This window comes from Eleutherodactylus coqui, chromosome 7, assembly GCF_035609145.1.
Source record: "Eleutherodactylus coqui strain aEleCoq1 chromosome 7, aEleCoq1.hap1, whole genome shotgun sequence".
Lineage (NCBI taxonomy): Eukaryota > Metazoa > Chordata > Amphibia > Anura > Eleutherodactylidae > Eleutherodactylus > Eleutherodactylus coqui.
In genome coordinates, this window is record NC_089843.1 from 148,440,438 (window position 1) to 148,454,784 (window position 14,347).

Genomic DNA, 14,347 nt, shown 5'->3' on the forward strand with positions numbered 1-14,347 from the left:
CATGGGTGCATTAAGAGAAAAATAAGGAGACATATGCAACTGACAGTTCCTATGTGAGAAAACCCCCAAGAAACGGTAAAAAAAACCCAGATGGACAAGAACACATTCTATACGAATTGCTCTTGAGAAAAAAACGCATTTTAGCATCGCAGGAAAAAAAAAAACCCGCAAGTGGGTAGGCACCCTTAAGGGGAATTTTGTTTTGAGAATCTGCACTCATCTATCTGATCTTTATTTCCAAAATGCTCTGTTCTCCAGATACAGAGTCCTCCGCCATCTGGTCGTTTACGGATCATTGGCCAGGAACCTGAGTGCCTCTTCTATGGGAAGGAATAGCAGAGCACAGCAGTTGTTGGTGCCTGGGCCAGGAGTCGGTGTGCATGTTCTCCTGACCATCAGGCTTAGATTAGGGAAAGGTGTATGAAGTACGCTAGTGCTGGCAGCCCCTGCTCCATAGTGGAGGGGATTGGATCATCTGGCAGTGAGCAGTAACCAGCCAGAGGGCAGAGGTGTCCGTAGACTAGAGCGGTTTCAAATTTAACTTTTTTATGGGTGAATGCAATTTGATGTAAATTCAAACACATTGAAATAGGATTCCTGAGATGGAAGTAACCCTTTAAATGCTGCAGTCAATGAGTAGTTTGATGGAGGGGGCTATCTCTGGCACTCTGCGCCCCCCCCCCCCCCTCACTCTTTCTGCTGGGGTGATGGTCATGGGGGGGTCAACGCATGCGACGGTCACCACTAGTAGTAGTACGAGGGACAATGACAACTCAGCGATATGTTCAGGACATCCTGCAGCCACATGTGTTCCTCTCATGGCGGCTTCCAAGAGGCATTTTATGGCCGGATAATGCTCAGCCGTACACAAGGGTCTCACAGCAATGTCCTTACAACATTACCACACTTCCGTGGCCTGCCCTGTCATCAGATTTATCGCCAATAGAACATATATGGGAACATCTGGGATGCCACCTTCACAGCCTATGAGTCTGCATGATCTAGAGGCTCAGTTACAGTAAATGTGGAGCAATATTTTGCAGGATACCATACGGAACCTGTATAACTCCCTGCATCCAAGCTAAGAGGCAGCACAACAGGGTAATAGCGCCTCCTTCCCCCCGGATCACATCTTGCATCCACGCTAGAGGCGGTACGACAGGGTACTAGAGCATCCATGCCCGCTCATATCATATCTTGTATCCAAGCTAGAGGCGGTACAACAGACTACTAGAGCCTCCATGTCCGTTCATATCACATCTTTTATCCAAGCTGGAGGTGGTACAACAGGGTACTAGAGCCACTATGCCCACCCATATCACATCTTGTATCCAAGCTAGAGCCTCAATGCCCACCTGTATCACATCTTGTATACAAGCTAGAGCAGGGTTCCCCAACTCCAGTCCTCAGGGACCACCAACAGGTCATGTTTTCAGGATATCCTATGGTAAGAACACCTGTGGCAATGTCTGAGGCACTGACAATAATTACATCAGCTGTGCAACACTGAGGAAATCCTGAAAACATGACCTGTTGGCGGTCCCTGAGGACTGGAGTTGGGGAACACTGAGCTAGAGCATCCATGCCCGCCTCTATCACATCTTGTATCCAAGCTATAAACGGCCCAACAGGGTACTAGAGCCTCCATGCCTGGCCGTATCATGTCTTGTATCCAAGCTAGAGGTGGTACAACAGGATACCAGAGCCTCCATGCTCGCCTGTATCACATTTTGCATCCAAGCTAGAGGTGGTACAACAGGGTACTAGAGCCTCCATGCCCACAAGTATCACATCTTGTATCCAAGCTAGAGGCGATACAACAGGGTACTAGAGCCTTTTGCTTTGATATTATAATAACTTACTTATAGCAACGTTACAATATAAAGTTTCATTTGATAACTTCTTCTAGGTGCTGGATGGTTTTGTTTTTTTTTACAACGAGTGTACTCTGTGTGCCTCCAAAAAGTAGTAGAGCCCCCTCTGTATCCCTTAAAGTGGTTGTCAGGGCAGGTTATGTTAAAAAAATAAACTAAGACTCGTTTGCTCCCATCCCCCATCGTATAATACTGAGAGAGGGGTGATTGGCTACAATAGTCATGTATGTATATGGAGTGTCACTGCTGCAGTCAAGTAAACACAGACTGGTGGTTAGGACTAGATCGTGGTGCAGGACGGGCAAGGATCAGAGCGTTGAGTCTGTTTATTTTTTTATTTTTAAATTATTTGTCCTCTTACTAATTTTTCTGCACCTTCAACAAGTCCTTCAGCTGCCTTCACACGTGGCAGAATTGCTGAGGGCTTCCGTAAAGGTTTTGCGGTGCCCAAATCCTTACCTAATTGGTGTGGATTTGGCCATGTTTTTACTTGCGGAACAGCTGCAGAATTTAACCGGTGTATTTCAAGGGTTAAATTCCGCAGCATAAATAGACATACTGCAGAATCAAAATCGTCAGCTGCAGATTCATTGCGGAAAACATCCACACCATGTGATGGTGATTTAAAAAAAACAAACCCTTTCACATGGTCATACTGTAAACATTGCAGAGTTTCCGCAGCAATTCCTAAACGTATGCAGGCGACCTTAAAGTAATAGTGAACCATGTTGAAATTCAACATGGCCAATCCTTTTTTCCCCAACTTCTGCCAGATGAACATCCAATAAGCATTATCTGGTCCCACTGGCTGTTCCTGGTGAAGTTGCTGATCATCGTCCGGTTTCTTTATATGCACAGGTGCAGTAATCTCACAGCAGTGCAGGATAGACCAGTGACATGTAGGAGGTGAACAAGCCTGACCATACCGACCACGCAACAGTTTCTTTAGAGGTCTGGAAAAGAATGCTACATGACAGAGTTGGTGGTGGTGAGACACAGCAGTAACCGGATGATGTGATTCACTTGCGGAGGAATGCTGGACTGCCTATATATGGTGTAACTAGCTTATATCTTCATTGTTGGCATTTCATATATAGCAAAGGAGAAGCTCCAGGATGACTTCTATTATAACATGTATGCTCACCCATAGGGTGGCTTCACACAGAATTTTTGGGAAAACGCACTTGGAGTTTTTGATGCACTTATTTGAGCCAAAGCCAGAAGTGGATCCAGCAGGAAGGAGAAGTACAAGTCCTTTCTTCATAGTTCTCATTCTTTTTTTAATCCACTTCCGGTTTTGGCTCACCCTTTGAGATAACGATAGGGGGGAGAGACTGGAGAAGTGGTGGCATCTGGTCAGAGAATTCACATCTAGCATGTATTGCTGGGAGGAACACAGTCACATGAGACAAGTATGAAAGGAGGAGCCTGTCGATGGATGAATATCAGATGCCTGAAAATTAATGATTGCAGTTGGAAACTTAGTTCAATTTTTTAACTCAAGGTAACCCCTAACATGAAAATTATTTTTCAACATGTCACATATGTCCGTAGCCATTAAAATTTTAAGATTAACTCTTGCTGCTAGGGGTAGTTTCCTATGATCAACTAAAGTCAGAGTTTGTCAGTATCGAGAATTTAGGTATTGTGTTCTTGTTTAGTGCAGATTGGGAGTTCCTAAAGACAGAATGCACTGCTGATGAGGGGGCAAAAAGCAGTTTTATTATGCGACCCCTTGTTGTACTCCCAAGGCCGCCTGCACGCCGGCGGATTTGCATTGCGGACACTGAGCAGACATCTGCCTCCGGACTCTGCAGCAAATACCGCCAGCAGCATGCTATGGCAATACGCAATTTCATGTCCACGAGCGGAAATTTTGTGCGGGCTCCGCATGGGCGGTTTCCATTGAAGTCAATGGAAGCCGTCTGTCCCGTGGCCCCTCCGCAATCATTATTACGGAAAGGTCGCAGGATCTGCGCCATTGCCTAGTAACGCGCAGCCTATTCTGTACTGTCAGCCGCGCATGCGGAATCCGACCCGCCCGTCCACAGGCGGCCTTAAGCTGCTTTTACACCTGCATTCAGGTGAGTTCAGGGTTTACGTCTCTCTGCTCCATTTTTGGAATAAAACTGACAAAAATGATCAGTTTTTTCCCATTAATTACAGTTTTAGTTCAGTTTCTCCCCCCCCCCAAAAAACGGAACAGGGAGACAGAAACCCTGAACTGACCCAGTAGCACATGAACGTATTTACATTGCGGAATCAACGATCGGCATCCACACTGCAGATCCGCAACAAATACCGTTCGGAACATGCTTTGTAAAATCGCTTTTTCCTACACACTCCTGGAAACTAATTGCGATTTCTGCGAGTAGAGGAAAAATCACAGCATGTTCTATTTTTCATGCGGATTGAAGACAATGGAAGCCGTCCTACTCGTGGCCCATTGACATTGTGGATATTTCACGTGTACCCGCGTCATCACCTTGCGTAAAAACAAAGTTTTGAAAAAAAATCTGTAGTGTGCTTGTCTGACGGCGGCTCGCCGCAGCTATCCGCTATACAGATTTAAACAGGTATGTATAGTCGCTGGCTGGGCACAGGGCCGAATTCCACTGCGGGCTCCCGCATGCGTAATTCAACCCGTTCGTGTGCCGCTGGCTTAACGCAGGTGTGAAAGCAGCTGTATCTAGAGAACTTTCTCAGGCTTCATAGATTGACCAAGACTGATGGCTGAGTCCACACTGGCATCATCTCTGTACAGCTGGTACTTTTGATGATATTCTTGCCATCAAAATTAAAGGAACCCTAATCCAATCTAAGCCAATGTTACCATCAGGTCAAGGCTCCATTATGAATACTGGAGGGGTAATGACTGTTTAAAGGGTCCATTCTAACCTGTTTTCACCATTGTTACTGATTAAACGCTTTGCTGCTAGTGTTTCATAAGAAAATAATACAAGGGCAACATTACACATACACACTATTTCTATCAGTACCTTGAAGGTTATGGTCTTTTAAAGGGGCACTCCAGTGATTTTTGTGTTTTTTTTTTAGCTTTTTCCCCAGTATATATAAGTGAGCTAGTGTTGCCTTATTTCTTTATGTCTGAGACTTCCAGCCTCTTTTTCCTCAGCTAGTCATGTGATCTCATTTCTGGCCAGCTCAGATCTACTCGGGTTTATGCTGTGTGAAACTAGTCAATTTCTCAGTCTGAGTAATGCTGTTACATGGAACCGACCACAGGATCTGCCTAGAGGTGGATGCAGACAATCCTGTCGCAGTTACTGAAAATGATCACACAGCTCATCCTCCTGATTTAGATGAATCTAGCAGTAATGATAATTAAACTGTCCCCCCATCAGGCAGATATGGTATAGCCTCTAGCGAATTGTGTGCTGATGCATCATGAGATAGATGTGAAAGAGAAATCAAAATTTTTCATCAAGATGGTGCCTGATAAGCATCAGATGGGAAGCTGCACTGCAGGGACATAGCTGCAATATACAGAGAAAACCTTCAGAGTGTGATAGGCAATTAGGTGAGGGGGCAGCTATGGAAAAATGTGTTTTTGCCGGAGTGGCCCTGCAACACCCAATGTAGGTGTACCAATGTTACACTGCTGGTAGAATAAGGCTAAATTCACATCTGCACTAGGGATTCCGTTTTTCTGCTCCGTTATGGAATCCCCTGGATGAGCAGATCTGTCTCATAACGGAAACAACCTATACCAAAAGGAATCCCAGTGACAATATTTAAGCCCTTCCTACACAGTTCAGCATCCTGCATGCGTGACTTTTCCATCCTGCATTTCATACAGGATCTGCACCGGAGGCCCTAACGCAGATATGAATAGAACCTAAAGGGGAAATTGTGGCTTGTGGTCAGCACTTACCTCTCTTGACAGATGCGAGTTGTTGGTGATTTATATATTACCGCAGCTTTGTTTTACACTAGTGACCCTGCTATAATGATATCTCAAGTTCTGCTTTGGGACGACCAGTAGATTTTATCTGAACATGAATACTTTTTAGTAAATGTTAAAAATATTACTTTTTGTATTTAGATTGCGATTGGAACTAGACTAAATTTTCCTGCAAAATATCTGGCATACCAAATTAAGGTCAAATGAGGTTTTGTATGGTAAGACTTCTATTGAACTTCTTTAACCCTTTCAAGACCACAAAAGTTTAGTTTTTTACCTTTACAGTTTTCCTCCTCACTTTCAAAAAATCATAACTTTTTTTCCTTTGATTTAGCCATATAAGGGCTTGGTTTTCTTTTTGGAAAAAAAGTTGTATTTTTAAATTTTACCATTTAACATATCTGATATTAAAAACCACAAAATTATATTTTTGCCAAACTTTTGTTTCTACGGTGTTCATGATGCAGTAAAATTGACAGGGAAACTTTATTCTATATGTAGTATGATTGTATTTTGCAGGATGAGCAGTAGTTTGTATTGGAACCATTGTGGGGTACATATGTCTTTTTGATTGATTTTTATTCCATTTTTTTTTCAGCCAGTTACTAAAAAAAAGTGCATTGCTCGTTTTTTTTTTCTTGTGATATTATCTATGTGGGATAAATAATACAATATTTTAATAGATCAGACATTTACAGATTTGTTGGCACAAATTCTGCTAATTTTCTACTTGGTTCATTTTCCTATGGATAGACTGGGAAAATGTTTGGTTTTTTGCTTTTAATATATGTAATTTTTTAATACATTTATTAAACTTGTTTCTCCTGTTAGTCCTTATAGAGGAACTTGTGATTGCTTGATCACTTTAAAATCTACTGCAATACTTCCACGCCCATTCCCTCATAAGTGGTAGAGTAATTTCTGCTGATTTTGCCACAGATTCACATGCAGATCTACCCCTGTCTATGAGCAAAATCCCCATCCAAAATTTCCAATGCGATTCTAAGCGGATTTGCATAAAGAAATGACATGTCGTAGCAACAGATTTCTGCCAGAGTTTTTAGAAGCAGGAAATTCCATGTTGACTTCTCCACAGTGTATCTTTACTCATGGACAAAGGAGAAACTAAGTAATGCAATGATGTTACATAATAGCAGGCCAACTGCCAAGGAATTTTGTAATTGTTCACAGTTTAGTACAGTTTTTGCATTGTAACTAGTAGAGATGAGCGAGCACCAAAATGCTCGGGTGCTCGTTACTCAAGACGAATTTTTCGCGATGCTCGAGGGTTCGTTTCGAGTAACGAACCCCATTGAAGTCAATGGGCGACTCGAGCATTTTTGTATATCGCCGATGCTCGCTAAGGTTTTCATTTGTGAAAATCGGGGCAATTCAAGAAAGTGATGGGAAAGACACAGAAACGGATAGGGCAGGCGAGGGGCTACATGTTGGGCTGCATATGAAGTTCCCAGGTCCCACTATTAAGCCACAATAGCAGCAAGAGTGCTCCCCCCAACAACTTTTACATCTGAAAAGCCCTCATTAGCAATGCATACCTTAGCTAAGCACCACACTACCTCCAACAAAGCACAATCACTGCCTGCATGACACTCCGCTGCCGCTTCTCCTGGGTTACATGCTGCCAATCCCCCCCCCCCCCCACGACCCAGTGTCCACAGCGCACACCAAACTGTCCCTGCCCAGCCTTCAGCTGCCCTCATGCCACACCACCCTCATGTCTATTTATAAGTGCGTCTGCCACAGGAAAAGCAGGCACACACTGCAGAGGGTTGGCACGGCTAGGCAGCGACCCTCTTTAAAAGGGGCGGGGCGATAGCCCACAATGCTGTACAGAAGCAATGAGAAATCCAATCCTGTGCCACCTCCATCTGGAGCTGCACACGTGGGCATAGCAATGGGGAACCTATGTGCCACACACTATTCATTCTGTCAAGGTGTCTGCATGCCCCAGTCAGACCGCGGTTTCTTATATATAGTCACAGGCAGGTACAACTCCGCAATGGGAATTCCGTGTGCACCCACAGCATGGGTGGCTCCCTGGAACCCACCGGCGGTACATAAATATATCCCATTGCAGTGCCCATCACAGCTGATGTAATGTCATGTTTAATGCAGGTGGGCTTCGGCCCACACTGCATGCCCCAGTCAGACTGGGGTTCTTTAGAAGTGGAAACAGATGCATTTACAACTCCCTGTGGACCCACAGCATGGGTGGGTGCCAGGAAGCCACCGGCGGTACATAAATATATCCCATTGCATTGCCCATCACAGCTGAGGTAGTAATGTCATGTTTAATGCAGGTGGGCTTCGGCCCACACTGCATGCCCCAGTCAGACTGGGGTTCTTTAGAAGTGGAAACAGATGCATTTACAACTCCCTGTGGCCCCACAGCATGGGTGGGTGCCAGGAAGCCACCGGCAGTACATAAATATATCCCATTGCATTGCCCATCACAGCTGAGGTAGTAATGTCATGTTTAATGCAGGTGGGCTTCGGCCCACACTGCATGCCCCAGTCAGACTGGGGTTCTTTAGAAGTGGAAACAGATGCATTTACAACTCCCTGTGGACCCACAGCAGGGGTGGCTCCCTGGAACCCACCGGCGGTACATAAAAATATCCCATTGCAGTGCCCAACACAGCTGATGTAAAGTCAGCTGTAATGCAGGTGGGCTAAAAATTAATTTGATTACACTGTAGGCGAGGGCCCACAAAAATTGCTGTATCAACAGTACTAATGTACATCAGAAAAATTGCCCATGCCCAACCAAGAGGGCAGGTGAAACCCATTAATCGCTTTGGTTAATGTGGCTTAATTGGTAACTAGGCCAGGAGGCAGCCCAGTTAAAATAAAAATTGGTTGAGGTGAAAGTTTCAACGCTTTAATGAGCATTAAAACGTATAAAAATTGTTTTGAAAAATTATATGACTGAGCCTTGTGGGCCTAAGAAAAATTGCCCGTTCGGCGTGATTATGTGAGGTTTCAGGAGGAGGAGCAGGAGGAGGAGGAGGAATATTATACACAGATTGATGAAGCGAAAAGGTCCACGTTTTTGATGGTGATAGAGAACGATGCTTCCATCCGCGGGTGCAGCCTACGTATTGCTTAGGTATCGCTGCTGTCCGCTGGTGGAGAAGAGAAGTCTGGGGAAATCCAGGCTTTGTTCATCTTGATGAGTGTTAGCCTGTCGGCACTGTCGGTTGACAGGCGGGTACGCTTATCTGTGATGATTCCCCCAGCCGCACTAAACACCCTCTCTGACAAGACGCTAGCCGCAGGACAAGCAAGCACCTCCAGGGCATACAGCGCGAGTTCAGGCCACGTGTCCAGCTTCGACACCCAGTAGTTGTAGGGGGCAGAGGCGTCACGGAGGACGATCGTGCGTTCGGCTACGTACTCCCTCACCATCCTTTTACAGTGCTCCCGCCGACTCAGCCGTGACTGGGGAGCGGTGACACAGTCTTGCTGGGGAGCCATAAAGCAGTCAAGGGCCTTAAAGAGTGTTGCCCTGCCTGTGCTGTACATGCTGCCTGATCTCCGCGCCTCCCCTGCTACCTGGCCCTCGGAACTGCGCCTTCGGCCACTAGCGCTATCGTATGGGAATTTTACCATCAGTTTGTCCGCCAGGGTCCTGTGGTATAGCAACACTCTCGAACCCCTTTCCTCTTCGGGTATGAGAGTGGAAAGGTTCTCCTTATACCGTGGGTCGAGCAGTGTGTACACCCAGTAATCCGTAGTGGCCAGAATGCGTGTAACGCGAGGCTCACGAGAAAGGCATCCTAACATGAAGTCAGCCATGTGTGCCAGGGTACCTGTACGCAACACATGACTGTCCTCACTAGGAAGATCACTTTCAGGATCCTCCTCCTCCTCCTCCTCCTCCTCAGGCCATACACGCTGAAAGGATGACAGGCCAGCAGCATGTGTACCCTCACCAGTGGGCCAAGCTGTCTCTTCCCCCTCCTCCTCATCTTCCTCCTCCTCCTCCTCACCGCGCTGAGATATAGACAGGAGGGTGCTCTCGCTATCCAGCGACATACTGTCTTCCCCCGGCTCTGTTTCCGAGCGCAAAGCGTCTGCCTTTTTGCTTTGCAGGGAACTTCTCAACAGGCATAGCAGAGGAATGGTGACGCTAATGATTGCAGCATCCCCGCTCACCATCTGGGTAGACTCCTCAAACTTTCCAAGGACCTGGCAGATGTCTGCCAACCAGGCCCGCTCTTCTGTAAAGAATTGAGGAGGCTGACTCCCACTGCGCCGCCCATGTTGGAGTTGGTATTCCACTATAGCTCTACGCTGCTCATAGAGCCTGGCCAACATGTGGAGCGTAGAGTTCCACCGTGTGGGCACGTCGCACAGCAGTCGGTGCACTGGCAGATTAAACCGATGTTGCAGGGTGCGCAGGGTGGCAGCGTCCGTGTGGGACTTGCGGAAATGTGCGCAGAGCCGGCGCACCTTTCCGAGCAGGTCTGACACGCGTGGGTAGCTTTTCAGAAAGCGCTGAACCACCAAATTAAAGACGTGGGCCAGGCATGGCACGTGCGTGAGGCTGCCGAGCTGCAGAGCCGCCACCAGGTTACGACCGTTGTCACACACGACCATGCCCGGTTGGAGGCTCAGCGGCGCAAGCCAGCGGTCGGTCTGCTCTGTCAGACCCTGCAGCAGTTCGTGGGCCGTGTGCCTCTTATCTCCTAAGCTGAGTAGTTTCAGCACGGCCTGCTGACGCTTGCCCACCGCTGTGCTGCCACGACGCGCGACACCGACTGCTGGCGTCGTGCTGCTGCTGCTGACACATCTTGATTGCGAGACAGAGGTTGCGTTGGAGGAGGAGGAGGAGGAGGAGGGTGGTTTACTGGAGGAAGCATACACCGCCGCAGATACCACCACCGAGCTGGGGCCCGCAATTCTGGGGGTGGGTAGGACGTGAGCGGTCCCAGGCTCTGACTCTGTCCCAGCCTCTACTAAATTCACCCAATGTGCCGTCACGGAGATATAGTGGCCCTGCCCGCCTGTGCTTGTCCACGTGTCCGTTGTTAAGTGGACCTTGCCAGTAACCGCGTTGGTGAGGGTGCGTACAATGTTGCGGGAGACGTGGTCGTGCAGGGCTGGGACGGCACATCGGGAAAAATAGTGGCGACTGGGAACTGAGTAGCGCAGGGCCGCCGCCGCCATCATACTTTTGAAGGACTCTGTTTCCACAACCCTATACGGCAGCATCTCCAGGCTGATAAATTTGGCTACGTGCACGTTTAACGCTTGAGCGTGCGGGTGCGTGGCGGCGTACTTGCGCTTGCGCTCAAACACTTGCGCTAGCGACGGCTGGACGGTGCGCTGAGAGACATTGGTGGATGGGGCCGAGGACACCGGAGGTGAGGGTGTGGGTGCAGGCCAGGAGACGGTAGTGCCTGTGTCCTCAGAGCGGGGTTGGATCTCAGTGGCAGGTTGGGGCACAGGGGGAGAGGCAGCGGTGCAAACCGGAGGCGGTGAACAGCCTTCGTCCCACCTTGTGGGGTGCTTGGCCATCATATGTCTGCGCATGCTGGTGTGGTGAGGCTGGTGGTGGTGGCTCCCCGGCTGATCTTGGCGCGACAAAGGTTGCACACCACTGTTCGTCGGTCGTCTGCACTCTCAGTGAAAAACTGCCAGACCTTTGAGCACCTCGGCCTCTGCAGGGTGGCATGGCGCGAGGGGGCGCTTTGGGAAACAGTTGGTGGATTATTCGGTCTGGCCCTGCCTCTACCCCTGGCTACCGCACTGCCTCTTGCAACCTGCCCTGCTGCTGCCCTTGCCTCCCCCTCTGAAGACCTGTCCTCAGTAGGCGTAGCAAACCAGGTGGGGTCAGTCACCTCATTGTCCTGCTGCTCTTCCTCAGAATCCTCAGTGCGCTCCTCCCTCGGACTTAATGCCCTTACTACTACCTCACTGATAGACAACTGTGTCTCATCGTCATCGGCCTCCTCACCCACTGAAAGGTCTTGAGACAGTTGCCGGAAGTCCCCAGCCTCATCCCCCGGACCCCGGGAACTTTCCAATGGTTGGGCATCAGTCAGGATAAACTCCTCTGGTGGAAGAGGAACCACTGCTGCCCAATCTGAGCAGGGGCCCGAGAACAGTTCCTGGGAGTCTGCCCGCTCCTCAGAATGTCTCATTTTCATGGAGTGAGGAGGCTGGGAGGAAGGAGGAGCAGCAGCCAGAGGATTCTGAGTTGCAGCAGTGGACGGCGCAGAACTGTGGGTGGACGATAGGTTGCTGGAAGCACTTTCTGCCATCCACGACAGGACCTGCTCACACTGCTCATTTTCTAATAAAGGTCTACCGCATGGACCCATTAAATGTGCTATGAATGTGGGGACGCCAGAAACGTGCCTCTCTCCTAATCCCGCAGCAGTCGGCTGCAATACACCTGGATCAGGAGCTCGGCCTGTGCCCACACCCTGACTAGGGCCTCCGCGTCCTCGGCCGCGCCCACGTCCTCTAGGCCTACCCCTACCCCTCTGCATGCTGTATTACCAGTAATGCAGAAACAGAACGCTGTAATTAAATGTGCCGCTTATTGGCCTGTGGTTGGAGGCTGACTTCGCTTACGGAACGCCAGGAAATAATTTGGCGCACGCCTGCTAAAACACTTAGCTGCCTGCGTATTTATTTGTAGAACTACTACACCCAGCACACACGGACCCAGAACACTGAGCACAGTGACAGGCAGGCCAAATAGATTTTTTGCCCAATATTTTTTTGAAAAGGCCAACTGCGTATATTCAGTCAATAATATATGTCTTCTGGCCCTGGAGTGTGTGACAGAACTAAAGAGTGTCGCACTGTTATTAACTGCAACAGAGCGGTGATTTCTGAGCCAGGAAATAATTTGGCGCACGCCTGCTGTAACACTTAGCTGCCTGCGTATTTATTTGTAGAACTACTACACCCAGCACACACGGACCCAGACCACTGAGCACAGTGACAGGCAGGCCAAATAGATTTTTTGCCCAATATTTTTTTGAAAAGGCCAACTGCGTATATTCAGTCAATAATATATGTCTTCTGGCCCTGCCTACACAATTCTGTCCCTGGAGTATTACTGCAGGGCGCAATGCTCTGCACGGCCGATATACCAAAAAAAAAAAATGTGCAACACTGCAAAAAGCAGCCTCCACAGTACTGCACACGGTTAGATGTGGCCCTAAGAAGGGGTTCTTGAAGCCTACACTAACTCCTAACACTCTCCCTATAGCAGCTCCGGCACCAACAGCACTGTCCCTCAGCTATGTCACAACGCATCTGAGGCGAGCCGCGGGAGGGGCCGATTTTTATACTCGGGTGACACCTGATCTCGCCAGCCACTCACTGCAGGGGGGTGGTATAGGGCTTGAACGTCGCAGGGGGAAGTTGTAATGCCTTCCCTGTCTTTCAATTGGCCAGAAAAGCGTGCTAACGTCTCAGAGATGAAAGTGAAAGTAACCCGAACATCGCGTGGTGCTCGTTACGAGTAACGAGCATCTCGAACACGCTAATACTCAAACGAGTATCAAGCTCGGACGTGTACGTTCGCTCATCTCTAGTAACTAGTCTCTCCCCCCCCCCCCCCCCTTTTTTGGTATTTGGGACAACCATCTAGTAACACCTTGGGCTTTCTTTAGAATCAGAACTTCAAGAGATTGTTGTGGCACAAATTCCATTCAGTGTTCAAATCGTTCTGCAGGAATATCGGCCCATGCGAACCTGAAGCTTCTTGTACAAACTAGATGGAGGTATTGGCATGCTCTGATCAGCTGACAGGAAGGGTTCAACGATTCATGCTGCTTGCACCAAATTCTGAACCTCCTATTAAGATGGTGCAACACAACTCTAAATTCATCTAACCTGGCGATGTTTTTCCACTGCTTAGTAGTCCGATTCTTGCACTTTTTTGCCCATTGGAGTCTTGTCTTCGTTTCTCTTAGACAGTAATGTACTTGGACTGATTATCGGCTGTTACAGCCCATCTGTGTTAAGGAATGACAATTTGTGAATTCGGACACATCAGTTGGAGCACTGGGCTCATATGTTGCTGCAATGTGCTTCACTGTGCACCTCTTTTTCATCAGAAGGATTCTTATCCTCCTCCTCTGACCCCTTCTGTCAACAAATTGTCTACAGCTATAAGATCCCCTCTAGCTACCGTATATACCGGCGTATAAGGCGACGGGGCGTATAAGACGACCCCCCAACTTTCACCTTATACGCCGGTATTACAGTGGAGAAAAAAAAAATCATTACTCACCTCCCCCGGCGTTCTGTCACGCTCCGGCAGGATGTCGCTCGCTCCTCGTCCCCGGAGCAGCATTGCTTTCTGAATGCGGGGCTTGAAATCCCCGCCTCCAGAAAGCTAATACACACGCCGTCAGCCAGTTACATCCATTCAATGACATCATTGAATGGCTGTGATTGGCTAAAACACACGTGGCTTCAGCCAATCACACTATTCAATGACATCATTGAATGGATGTGATTGCTAACACACGTGCGCCTTCAGCCAATCACAGCCATT